This window comes from Anas acuta, chromosome 27, assembly GCF_963932015.1.
Source record: "Anas acuta chromosome 27, bAnaAcu1.1, whole genome shotgun sequence".
NCBI classification, from domain to species: domain Eukaryota; kingdom Metazoa; phylum Chordata; class Aves; order Anseriformes; family Anatidae; genus Anas; species Anas acuta.
This window is the reverse complement of record NC_089005.1, coordinates 2,375,583-2,389,431: the sequence shown is the minus strand read 5'-3', so window position 1 is coordinate 2,389,431 and position 13,849 is coordinate 2,375,583. Positions and strand designations below refer to the sequence as shown.

At 42.6% G+C, this 13,849-nt stretch overlaps 1 long non-coding RNA gene across 2 annotated transcripts in view; it reads left to right on the top strand.

Annotated features, from left to right (window-relative positions):
- LOC137845373 (uncharacterized) overlaps nt 1–13,849 on the top strand; it is a 124,705-nt gene that overhangs the window by 47,108 nt on the left and 63,748 nt on the right. Inside the window, exon 3 of one of the 2 annotated variants that reach the window (XR_011090195.1) lies at nt 6,130–7,621. The exons of the other annotated variant lie outside the window; for it this stretch is intronic. This is a non-coding gene — a long non-coding RNA (uncharacterized lncRNA). Of the gene's footprint in view, nt 1–6,129; nt 7,622–13,849 lie in introns of those variants that run through there. 2 annotated transcript variants of the gene reach the window in all.

Genomic DNA, 13,849 nt, shown 5'->3' with positions numbered 1-13,849 from the left:
CAGTATCATAGCTTTTACTATAAATGAGCGTTTGTTTTCAGTATAGTAAATACTGATGTAAATATGATGTGCTTGTGAAAGATGAAACAGGAAAAATCTAGGAGGAAGCATTTAGGTAAACTTAATGTCTAAAGATTTAATGAGCACACTCATTTTCAAATCATGTATTTTACAGCAAGAGAGTTTAGGCTGTGCAACTGCTGTGGACTCTTTATTTGGTAGGACTCCAGGCACTGTACAGAGGGGGGTAATGATGTTTGCTGCCTAGTTAGAGAAGAACATTTAGAAGGTAAAATGTTGATTTTTTTTATTTTTTTTTTGTCCTGCATACTTCACTGTCTGTTCTTAGGCATTCTGGAATACATTCTACAGCTGCATTCATGAACTTTAAGATATTAAAATATTTTTGTGCATTTTTCAGAATTAATATTTGGTTATTCATAATTAACCTCTCATTAAAATGCATTGTTTCTCAATCCCATTAAGAATATTCATAATTAAATGAGCAGCTGGAGTGGGCTGCCTGGAGTTGCAGGCAGCAGTGTAACGAGTTATAGCAAGGATTCAACTGCAATGCAGAAGTAAATTCGGGGTGAGTGGGGAGTCATCCACAATTTATGACACATAATTCAGAATTAATTTACATTGAGTTATCTTCCCATATCTTCAAAGCAGAGTATTTTACATTAATGTATGGTTTGGCATCAGTAGGCTTCTTCGCCCCTCTCCCTTTCCTTCTGGGAGAAGGAAATGCTGTCCTATGAGTCTGAGTACAGTAAGGGGGTTTAGGAAGGTCAGGCTGTGAAAATTTGACGTCATTTGTCCTATCAGCATGGGGGACAAATGCTGATGCCATCATTTAGCTGGTGAATTGCTGTATCTCTGCCTTGCTGAGATAGAGTGGGAGAAATACAGCAAGATGAAGATTGTCTGAGAGTGGGTGAGATAAGATGCTGATTGAGTAAAAGCTAAGATGCTGCACTGACTTCTGAGGCTTTTAATTAAACTGACCTGTGTCTGCTTTCAAGGTTAGGATGTGGTTGGAAGGAGAAAACCAGTAATTCCCAAGGAAAAGGATGTGTTGATGGGAAAATCAGCTAAGAGTTTAAAAAATAAATCATACTAACAAGCAGTTCCAGGGATTTGGGACAATATTTGCAACCAGTGTTTTGCATTTAGAACCCCAACACAAGCAAAGCCCTTACTTCTAACCTCAGTCAGAGGTATTAAAGCAGGTAGGGTAGTTGTCATTTCATAGGCAAGGCACAGCAGATGTAATTCAGATAAATGACTTATTTCTGGTCACACACACTACCTGTGACAGAGTTGCATGAGTTTCTGCATCCAGGATCTTTAGTTTAATTTCCCTGTGTTGCCGTGTTGAATGAATGCATTCCCTGGTGATCACGCTGCACTCTCCACCTGCAGGTACTGCCTGCTTGGAGGTAGAAATAAGGAAATAAAATTAAAAACCCACCCTCTTATTAGAGGCTAGGAGGCTGTTACAGGCAGAGGAAAAAATAATTACAAACAATTTATATACTGCAGGTTGCTTTTTTGCTGTAAGCAAAGAAGAGGTTCTTTAACCATGGCTGAGTTGAAAGAGCTTTGTGGTAAAATTGCTGCCAATTAAGTAGGTCTTTAAAATAGAAATGTTAGGCAACATTTTCCATTTGTCAGCTGAGTGTCCGCATGCTTTTGATTAATGCATAAAACAAAACAAATGTTATGGGAAAATAAGCCTGCTGTGTTTATCTATGTAATTCTTCATCTATCACTCCACGCCGTGAAATCAAGTGCCATCAATTCTCTGGACGAGGTAATCAGAGTGCAGTTCCATTTAATCCATCCATTATTTTTAACCTTGACGTGAAGTTTCTTGATGCTGCTTTTTTCACCCTTTTCTGTTAGTTTTTCTTAATTGCTTGTCTTGGCAGCAGGACATTTCAGCTGTCCCAGTGTAATCTACAATACCCGCTGGGAATGCTTCAACAAAGGTTTCTGCAGAGTCAGCCTTTCTGAAAATAAAGCAGATACCGAGGTTAACATAAGAGGTGCATGCCTTGAGGTCACATTGTATTTTTTTTTTTTTTTTTAAACAAGTATAGCAAAGACAAGATTGCCTTGAAATCCTGTCTCTCCCTGCGTTTTGTGAAAAGAAAATCTTAGGTGATATTAAAGTGTTGCTTGGCTATTTGGAACCTGTTTTTTGTTTTTCAAGTTATGATACTCATGTAATCTTGAAAACTAATCTAAAACTTCACCCTGAGTCATGAGTTATATGGTAAGTAATGTTCTGGTCATTTTGTCCTATTTGTTCCACTATTTGTGTTTTTAAAAAAGTCCTTTTTAAAAGGCAATTCCCTATTTTAAAGGGGAATGAAGAGAAAAACCACAGTTTAGAGCTGGAGATGTTCATACTGCTCAGACACACATGATAAATTTCACAAAGATTAATTCTTTGAAAGGAAGCAGCCTGCTGTTCTCAATGGAATCCAATACCTGCCGTGGAAGGGCTCTCATCAATCATGCTATTTTGAGACATTAATAAAGACATTTAAGGTGTTACAGTTCATCTCAGGCCTGGAGCAGCCTGCGATATATGTGTCCTTTCTGCAGCAAGTGTTTTGTTAAAGACCAACCTTCTTAAGATTTATAGGACAAACATTCAGCCTACTGCTTGCAGAGGTACTTATAAGATAATATTAGTTCTCCTGTTGCCTCATTTCAGTGAAGTACTGAGAATTAGTCCCTGTATATCTACACTTTAACATCTGTCTTTGCCGAAGCTGATGTTCTTGATGTGTAGGATTTCTTAGGCATCAATTTTCCTTCTGTTGAGATTTGTCAAGTTACTGTAGAGATCAAAAACTGCTCGAAGAATGGATGCTAATTTTCAGTGTGCATGCATGGAATTAAAATAATACGAGGATTTCAAGTTTGGAGTCCTGCTTGGGTGCAAACCCATATGTGCTGGCTGCAAAGCAGTCAGGAACTGGAATTCTTTTCCTTGTCAGTGTGTTACTGTCAGCAGTGCTCCTTGCTGCTTCTGGAGATGTTGGGCTTGGCTGCTGCACGTGGCTGCAACCCAGGCTGGGTAATTTGATGGAGAGAGCGGCTCCCACCTCACCAACGTGCTGGCAGTGATGCTGCATGTGCCACCCTGAGGTGGGTGGGTGAAAACGTGTCAGATGAAGCAATGGATTTTAAATTCTGTGTAGTGAAGCTGTGGGGTTCGTTGCTGTGTGAAATCAAATGTGCTTGTATTCTAAATGTACTTGTATTCTCATGCAATATGTGCTAATCTAATGGTAAAGGATGTAAAGTAATTCTCTACAGTTAAACAATCCTCATCCCCACATACAGTCTTGCACAGGTTTATACCACTGGATTTACTTCTTGCTCTCTAAATGACCTGATCCTATAGTATTTTTGCCTCCAACTCCTTCGAGGATTAAGTCTTGGATCTGCGCTGACAAACCTTATTTCTACGCCATCTGTTTCAAGCCCTTTCCTCCCCGCTGTGCCTGATGTGTTATTTCTGTAGAGGTTGAAATATCTGCCAGAAGAGGTGTAAGGCTGCCTGTGAAACCTCTATTTTCAGGTGTTCCTGATTTAAGTGCTTTTTGCTGAGGCAACCCTCTTGTTCCAGGTTTGCTCAGATACCAACACTCCTCTCTCTCTGACAATATAATCGGTGAGAATGGGGAAGGAAGTTGTGTCAAATCATGCAGTGATGTAGTAAGGTTGCACAAGCTGGGAAATGAATTTTGTAGTCAGATGAGTCCTGTTATGCAAAATAAAGCTGGTGTGTGCAGCCCCAGATCTGAATAACAGCAGATCTGGGTTTAATTTGGTTGGAGGCACTCAGAAATGATGCGATGCTGTGACCTGATACTAATCTGACAATGGTCTGTCTTTGAAAGGACGTGGTCCTGTGCAGGCAGTTCTGGGATGATTACCAGCCTGAATAAAGGCTGTAGCGGCCAGGGAATTGCAGGTAATCCTGGCCTCGTGCTTGGACCATCTCTCCATCATCAGCAGAGCACTTAAGCACGCACTTAGCTTTGTGATCTGAGCCCATTTGGAAGCACTTTGACAAACAGCAGTCACCGAGAGGGTGCCTCTGCTCTCATTTCTGAGACATCCGAGGTTGGCTCCCTGCGGCGTGATGCCCTTAGCTCAGCTCTGACAGCAGATAAAGCATCGGGGTTCAGCACAACGACATGATATCTCCTTGTGCACTGCGCAGCACTCTTCCTTTTTTTCTGTATGGAGATACTTACAGCCTGAGTTTTGCACGTATTTACTCTTACAGGGATAGCACGTTGTGTATTCCCAGTAAGTCATTACTCATAATTCCAGGCATTAGTAAATATTATGATAATTTGCTAATAACTTAATAATGTGATACTAATAACATATAAGATAAATGAATAGCAATGCAAGCTGCTCCCAAGGATAACCGATGAGAAAACATAACTGAGAAAACAGCACTTGTTCTCTTGCTCAGTTCCTTGTCTCTGATTCCAAACAAAAAAATTCCCTTTTCTACGGATTTAAGTGATTTTTAGATCAGCCCCACAGTAAGACAAATTCTTTTTTTTTTCTAGACTAGGGGATACCACTGATAACTTGTTCAAAAGCTGGTGTCGCAGAAAATTACCCCCTTAATTGACAGCACGGGCAGTTTGTTAGGTGTTGAACTGATGGCTTGAAAGGTCGTGCCACTACTGCTGTGCACTTCAGCACTTCTCCAAAGAGCTGACCTTACTGAAAAGCACCCTCTCGTCCTGGGCTTGGAGGTGAACACAACACCAGGAAAACACCCAGCTCGGCATTTCTTTCCTGCAAAGCAAAGGTTTTTCTCAGAGGCCAATGTTAACAACTCTAAATCAAACTCAGAAAGCAAGCACCAGCACAGAGCAGCCTCCCCGTTTTTAACAGATGTGTAGCTTTGGGAATAGATTATTTCCTGCAGACCAGGAATTTGGGATTGTACATGAAAGAGGTGAGGAGGCTGCCTTGTGAGCACAGATTGAGTTTGTACCAAAAGGTTTTGTCCTCAGGCTGCACAGGGCATTAATTACAGAAAGCTGAGGTTTAACACCTTTCTGTTTTGCCCTTGCCAGCTGCTTCCCTTGTGACTTTGGAAAGATTGCGTAAAGTTGCTGCCTCACTTTACCCATCTGGAAGGCTGCAAGGCTAAACTCTACTGTGCTGACTCTGCAGGCCTATTTGGGGGATTAGTTAGTGCTTTCAAAGTGGTTTGTAAATCCCACGCACTAGTCAGATAACACGAAAGCAAGCAATAATCTGATTTTTTCAGTATGCTGCTCAATATTGAGTGTTTTTTTTTTTGTAACTTTGCATCTGCCACAGTGCACAGTTGTTTCTACTTCTCTTCACATGCAGTTTATGCTCCTGTTTATTGGACATGAACAATGCATGACTCCAAAGCAGTTCTGGTAGGTTCCTCTCACTGAATCATCGCTTCAGAATCATCACTTAATTTCCAGAGCCTTCTCCAAAAGGAGACAGACATCCCTCCATATGCAGAGTCCAGCAAGTTTTCTGTGCACCGTGGAATCACGCGTGCATCTTGCAGCATCTGTCCCATCCTCAGACCAAGAAACAGCCTTGTGCAAGGGAAGCTGCTGTATTAGTCAGCAAGGGCTCCATGAAGAGGGTTGGTTGACAAGTTCCTATGAAAATATTCCTGTTTTTTAAACAGCAAATGGCTTGTCAAGTAAATGGAAGCTGGCACAGATTATCCTTATTCACTCACAAAGATGGTTTTCAGAGATTTAAAAACTGGCACTAGTATGAAGTGCTCTGAATTTTTAATTTGCAGGGTTTGGATTTTTTTTTTTTTTTTTTTGAAAAACCGACAAGGAAAGATTAGGGGTGTGTGGCTTTGCCAAAGTAAATTTTACCAGAGTCTGGTACTACACTGCAGCACACTGAGGCTTATGGACAGGCACCTCTAGGTGTCAGATATGGATAAACTCATGCAAGCTCTTTTGCCCAAGCACCGTATCAGCCAAGTGCAGGCCAACTTTGTTCTAGAAGTTGTATCTGACTTAAAATGCCAGAATAGATTCTCAGAGTCATGTTATATCCTTGCAGCTATATGACTTTCAGCTTGAATCCAGCCCGTGTGGAGCTCAGGGCAGAACCAGATCACGTCTGTACCTATTACCTCAGGCACAAGCTAATGAAATTCCTGAGGTTGTTCCAAGTCAAATACTGAAACCTTGCAGTGTGGCAGGTACAACTTGTCTAAAAGTCACTCTTGAGACCATTTAGGCCACATCCATGTGCAAAATGCTTCTTCATAGCAGAGGCTCTTTGGGGGAGCAGTGTTCTCTGCAGCCTGGAGTCTGATTTCCCTGGCTTTGGGAGTGATGTGCTCTGCTGGTTCGTGGCACCAGTGTGCTGGACCGAGGTCTCACAAGGCTTACGTGTGAAGCAGTGCTGCCTGCTGCCCAAGGATACTGTCAGCATGGATGGGAGATGACAAGCTGGCTCACGCAAGAGAAGCTGTCCTCAAGATGTTGCAGCTCATGGTGTTCTTACAAGCTGGGGTAGCTTCAGGTGCTTGCAAAGAGATGTTACCTTATGTGCACCGAAGGTTTTTAAATTGAACATGAAGGTGCAGAAGTTTAAGCTGCACGGGGGGGAAAAATAAATAAGTAAACCTTTGGTCTTACAGCCAAGGGTCTGCCAGTGCTTTGGGTGTTGAGGAACTGGGGACCAGATTGCCCGATCTCTCTCCTTCCTTTTCCTCTGCAGACACACCAGCAATCATAAAGGCCTGTCTAGTTTGAACCTACAAGTCTGACTTATTTGTCCCTCTTTATTTAACTTTTGGAGTCACAAAGGTAGAAAATTAGCTGGTTCAGTTTTCTATTGGGTGAACAGCCCCAACCTTTGTCAAAGTGCTTCTCATCAGTGGTTCCTCTGCTCCCTTAGAAACTGGTCCCTTAGATGCTCTGAAAGTAAATGCTCAAACTATAAATACAGTCTGAGATAAATAACTTTTCTGGATGTCCTAACCTTAGTTCTTAAAGCTAGCAGATGACAATGAGGGGAAGTAACTTTTTGATGCAGCCGTCCTTGCCATATAACTCGCGTAGCCATTCCTAGAAGTCCTTGGAGCCACGGATTGTACATCAGTCTGTTGGTGAGTTTGCGGGCTTGGAAGCTCATTGTAATGTGTGTACTGAGGTTGGGTATTCAAAAGTATCTAAATATTTAACTTCCATGTTCATCTAAATAGTGTTGATTTGGGTTTTATAAGACTCGTGCTATTTTTTTTAGCTGAAATAGGTTCTACTGTTTGTAGAATAACCCCCCTTCCTTCCCCACAGCCTTTGAATTATTTATTTCATTTTGCATGTCCTTTCAAAATCCTTTCTAAAGAGGCTTTTTGAATGTATTTACTTTTCAGGAGTCTGTCTCCACCTGTGTTTAATAAAAATTTACTCTCTGTCCTTGCTGACTACATTAAGCAGTCTAGGGTGATGGACTTTTTAATAAAGTGAATATAGGAGACAGATTTGATAAAAGACTTGCCACATGTAATGATGTTTAATGAAAATAAAAGCTTTTGGTTTTGGTGTCCTGCCCATTAACTTAAGTGTGATTATATTTATTGTCTGTCAGGCAGCTCGACGCAAGCTCAGTCAGAAAATGAAATTTTAGTGTTATAGTATAAATAGAAAACAGGAGCATTTGTGAAGGTCACGTTAAATCTATGAAAGCGTTGCCACTGACCTCTGCAGAGATCGAACTGGGATGCAAATATTGCCAGGGAAGCAGTAAGAGTAATGTTACAGATGTTTCTGGTTATGGTTGAAGTTGTATGTGTGGTGTCTAACAGCATCCTTATCGCTTTCCCTGATGTCACAGTTGGAGGACCTTTGTCAATAGAAGGGAAAAAAAAGGGCAAAATCAGTGATGCTATAACAAATGGATGTTTCTTATCTAAGTATGTGCTCAAAATTAAATATAAAGATTGAAGGGTGCTGTTTACATTGCAGTCCTTGTACCCTGCGCAAAACACTTTGCCCCAACCTGAGGAATGTGGCACAAAGACACTGAGTTTGTGCTTTAATGCCAGATCTCATACCTCTGCTTCCCTATTCATAATGCAGAAGCAAATCTGTCTTAAAAAGCTTCTAGAGATGGTTGGAAAAGCATAAAAGATTCAGGGAATGTAGTTTTTTAAAAATTCACTGAAAAAGTATTTAGAGCTTTCCATCCGATGTAATAAAAAGTGATTATTTCATGGAGGGTAGAAGAGGTTGGTTTTATTCTTTTTCCCTCTTCTCCTTTCTTTTCTTTGTGTAAAATAAATTAAAAAATCAGGACTATAAATACCAAGGAAATGGAAATAAAGAAGCCTTGAACAGGGAGTGAAACTACTTTCATTCCTTCTTCAAAATAATAAAACTCTGGAAAGGTTTATAAAAAAAAAAAAAAAAAAAAACATTTTGAAGATTGACACCCTTTTTTTTTTTTTTTAAATCCATGGCCCCATTAATTCCAGAAATACTACAGGGTGAAGTACGGTTTGTCCAGCTGAGCATAGTGATCCAAGTCATATATGCAAGGGAAAAATTAGTAAAGAAAACCACCTCTTTGTGTTTTGTGTTTTTTTTTGAAGTTTAATTACTATTTCAGCTGCTCAGCAGTTTTAGAACTGTTTATAGATTTTATTCCATATCTGATTTACCTGAAAAACAATGTAAAATAAATTCTGCTCAAGGGTTTTTCTAAATGTCATGTGCAACACACACCAGGCTCTGCTGGCCATCTATCAAAGGATTGCCTGGAAGAGATATTAGATGACTACAAAGGTTGGGGTTAAAAGATTGATTAATAATTGTGATGGAAAGAAATAAGTTGGCCCCAAAACATAGCGATACATATATATAAAATTGTAATAGCTCCATGTTATGTTAAATATTTTCTAAATGAATATCTTCTCTACATGTAGATGGCATTAAATGGCCAGTGTTCTGCACTCGTATGCGCATTTCTATCTGGTTTATATCATAGAATGATTTATATATGTGTCTTTAGCACTTATAGACGTTTATGTAGCAGTTTACATGTGCCTTTACGTACCGAGTATTCTGTGTATGAGCACAGAATTCTTCTCATGCTTTCCATGTATTCTTAAAGACCACAACTCTCCTCCTTTGTTCCTGTCTCCTTCCAAGCCTGGGCGTCTGCAGCCCTCTCCAGAACACAGTAATACTCATAAATAATAAGAGCATCATGATTTATTCCATGAGCTGATGGCAGTGAGTGTCTCAGTGAATGCAGACCTGGGGGGGGGAAAGTGGCTGGGACCACAGGGCAGGATGAGGCTCTACGCAGCAGTGCTGGGCTGCTTCTTGTGGGGAGCTTGTGCAATGAGGGGCTGGCTCCTGGCACCCCGTTTTGGGGAATGCAGCAGCTTGCAGGGAGCCCTGTGCTGTTCCAGGTCGTTTTTTGCCCATTGGCTTAAACCTCTCTTGTGTGCAGGGAGGGCACAGCCCAGCGCTGGGGGCTCCAGGGAGCCGTCAGAGGTTGAATCCTGCACGTGGGGATGAAAATTTGCTAGGAGACAGTTGAGTGATAATTTCTCTTTTGCGGCTAACATTTTCAGATAAGATGGGCTGAGTCAAAGCTTCACAGCAGCCCTGCTCCAGGTTTGGGTGGATTCACAAAGCACGCCCTGGCTGAAGGCTCTGAGATGTGCCATTAGCAGCAACGGCAGCTTGCAGGGAAGTGAGCAGCGATAGCAGTTCCAGCCAGGGTCTTGTTTCTTCCCAGGCTCACAGCGACAGGACACGCTGCACCACCCACGCTTTGCAGCAGGGTCGAGCACCAGCAGCTCTCACTTCACGGGGAAAAGGGTGGTCCAAATCCCAGCTTTTGCAAAACCTCCCACTATCTGCCTTCTGCTGCAGCTGCTGGGGTATGGTTTGCATGAACACAGTTTGCTAAACATGTCAAAATCAATCTGAGGGAAAGATGCTACACAACTTTGAGGTGGTTTCCTCTACCCGGGATTGTATCCTCTCTTTCCTAACAAAACGTGGTGTATAAATTCAGCGGGCCAAATATATCCACCATTTTTTCACTTTGAGTAACACTTTCTACCAGGTTTATTCTTGGTGTAAAAATGCAACTGCTGGCCCATTATTTATTTATTTTTTTTAATACTGGAGCTTCTACTTTCCTCCCCCACACCACGGGGTACTCTGCAGATGCTCAGAATTTGCACGTGGATACCTGCTTTTTCTTCCACTTTCTGTTGGGCATAATTTAGCATATATCTTAAACATCCATGCTGCTCGGCACGTTTTAAATAAGTAATGAGAAGGCACTACTCTTCTGATTGCAGCGCTCCTAATGATGGCAGTGATTGAGTAAATGACTCTAACCCTGTGTCAGGATGGCTTTTAAGGCAAGGAAATGGTAACATGAATAAGGAATAAGTGTAAAATCAGTAATATAATCATTCAAGGGAAACAAAAAACATTATGGTGGTATGAATTAGCTCTTGCTTGTTACTGACATAGAGGTCTTGTGTTTCCACTCTGGTTAAATTCAAAGAGTTTGGGGTCAGCTCTTATCAGTGAGAGGGGGAAGTCTGCTGATTTACAACGTCTAGACAGCTGCCCAGAGGTACTGATAAGCGCAGAACGAGACCCATTCCATCCTCTTCTCTATGCTTTGTCTGCCTTGTGACTTGTGCTGCTCAGCCCCACAATTTGGGAGGACACACTGGGTGTCAGCACCAGCCAAGCCGTGGTGGTTGAGCCCCAAAATCGCCCTGTGAGGCTGAGCTAACCCAGGTTCCCTGCGTGGTGCACCCAGAGCAGCTGCTGCATGCCCCAAAACCTGGAATCCATCACTCTCCCATCCTAGTGCCTGCGGGATAAAGCCTGTTATTTTAACTCACTTGTTTTAGACGAGAAAGGAGCAATTCTAGCAGGCTATCTAAGGTTCCCTGTCCTCGTTTATGGATCTCTTCCTGCCTGCACTCTGCTGTGGATCATTAATATTTCAGGTTTATTTTCCATTCGGCTGTGTGCCTGCCGCACACAGCTGATTCTTAGCATGAAAAATTCACCGTGAATTACAGCTCTCTGGAGGTCTGGTGATTGCCGGATGATTCAGGCTTGAGGTCCCCACTGCGTTTTCTGCCTCTCCCTTGCCCTTTTTGGGTGCTGGGCTGCTGCAGCGTGCCTGGACCTGGGCAGAGTTATTTGTTATCCTTCTCAGGGCTTCACCAGAGGGATTCTCAAACAAAGATCTCTCCTGGTGGAGTGGTGCATCAGTAAATTGTGTGTTAGGTGGTCACATCAGTGGTTTTTGATATACACCTTAGCATGGTTACTGCAAGCCATTCTTTTTCTAGGGAAGGTCAACACAGAGCCCTTTGCATGTGCTACAGCAAACATCTCGAAAAAAAAGAGGAGAGGGGATCCCAAAAGGCATGGGGACACAGCATGAAAGTTTAGATACCTGGTCCCAGCAGGTTCAGCCCAAAATGGAGCTGGGCATCCCCTCTGCAGCCTGCAGGGGCGAGTGAGGGCCTGAGTTTGGAGAGGAAAGAGGAGGTGGTGTCCTCATTTCGAACATGTAAAGCTGAAGCACAGGGAACTTCAGGCTGGAATTGAGTTTCCAGGTGAGTGAGCTTGATGGACTGGGTGTATAGGAGATGCTAAACTCTTCTGAAAAGCCAGCCCTCGACTGCAGCTGTTAAGTGCCAAGAAATCTGACCGCTGGCATGGGAGCCAGTCCCTCAGCACCTTTGGAGAGTCACAGAGGGAGCGGTGCCTTGAAATCTGGTTGTAAGCTACGTGAGCGGTGTCACGCTGGCAGTGGGGATTTTCGTGCTGTGCTCAGGTGTGTGTAACAAGAAAGAAGGCATCAAGGCATCGTATGCAGTGTGAGAGCTGTGGACTCAGATGCCCGCAGTCAAGTATGTAGGAGCTCAGTCGGCATCTCTGCAGGGGGGGGAATCTTATTCATCTGTTCCAGCACCTTGACTGGGAGACTGCACTGTGCTTTTTCAGTTTTCTCGTCTGTTCAAGTCATCCCGTGGGTCTTCTACTGTTGTGAAGCCTTATCACGGAAGAGGGCTGGGTAGTGTTTTTTTTTTTTTTTTTTTTTTTTAGGAGCTAATTTATAAAACATGTTTAGCAATTCGTCCCAGCACTTTAACAGGAAGTACCCGCTGATGGGATTCGGGGACATGTCTGTGACAGCTGCAAATTGACATGGAAAATACATTACTCTAGTGCACTTAAGGACTTGAAAAGATAGTTTCAGTGCATGGTAGGACAGTTGTTTTCTCTCTACATGCGTGGACGGATGTAAGAGACCTTTTCTGTGTTTGCAGCACAAAGTAAGCACACCCAGACTGTCCTCACCTGTACTGGGGCTTGCTGGAAAAATTCTCCTGTCTTTCACATCATTTTTTTGACTCCCAAAGAGGGGAAACTGCTGTTCCCAAAGTCCCATTAAGTGGTGCTATTCCTTTTATTTATCTTGCTGCTTTGTTTTCTGTACTCAGATCTATTTCAGCAGGCACATGACCAACGTTACCCTTTTGGTCCTGGGTATCAGCATAGACCAATCCCATGGCAACTGCTCTCCCTTTTTTAATAGCTCTTGCAGACACATCTATCAATATTTCAGCCTCCACTTTTTTTTTTTTTTTCCCTAGACCTTCAAAAGGCCAGGGCCATGCATTATGCAGAATTATTTATGGATCTAATGTCAGTAACAGCCCATTAATATCTGTGCCACTTTTCTAAAGATTGCTTTAAAGTGATCCGGGGGCTGTGGCAATTGCTGGCGGCCCGACAGACATCCCTGCTCCTTCCCCAGGGCCTCCCATTTCCCCGGCACCGGAGGAAGATCAGAGGCATCCAGTAATGCTGTACTTGGGAAGTTATCGATAAACTGACGATTAAAGCTTGGCACTTCTCAGCCCCTGGTAAATAATACCAAGGAGCTGATGGCTGGGGTTCACACTGACTGATATTACCCGTCAGTGGCAAGTGACATTGTAGGAAGAGACATTTTCTTCGTGGCACTGGAGAGCCATTACCCCAGCTGGGTAGTAGATAGACAGAAGGGTCTGCATTTTCAGGGTCTGTCAGTTAGGAAATCTGCAATATTTCCATGAATTTTGACTGATTTGCACATCAGTCGACTCAATCTGCAGAAGCTATGAAAGATCTACTGGCATAAGGAAGCAAAAAGAGGAGAAAATCTTTAATTTCATGTTACAAGTGACATTTGCTATTTGTTTTGATAGGTCTGATTCTGAGTTTGGACAGTATTTTATTTTCTGGTCAGTAAACCCAGGATCAATTAGGTCTGCCTCTTGCTGTGTGGAGCTCAAAGCATGTACTGTCTGTGGTGTCATGTTAGGGCTGGGTTGAGGCTATTTATTAGATGCCTGGTGCCTCCGTGTCTGAAAATCTGAACGTGCTCCAATCTCCCCACTCTTCCTGGCTGATGGTGTCCTTGCTAATGTCTCCAAATCCATAGCTCAAGGTCAGAGGATGTAGTAAATTCAGAATTGATTTGTTTGAGGTGATAGCAGTCATCCGATAGCCAGCCAGAGAAACTTCTTTTCCATGTCCCATTGCCCTCTAATGGCCAGTGTTGCATTTGCACATCAAAGTGGACAACTAAGAGAGCCAGACGGGAAATACTGAGGAATCTGCTCTGTTGTGATGGTCCAGTGTTTGCCTGTTTCCAATAGTCCTCCAAAACTATTAATAATGAAGGTTGATTTAGGGGTGTAAGAGCAAAGGGCTTCTGCTTT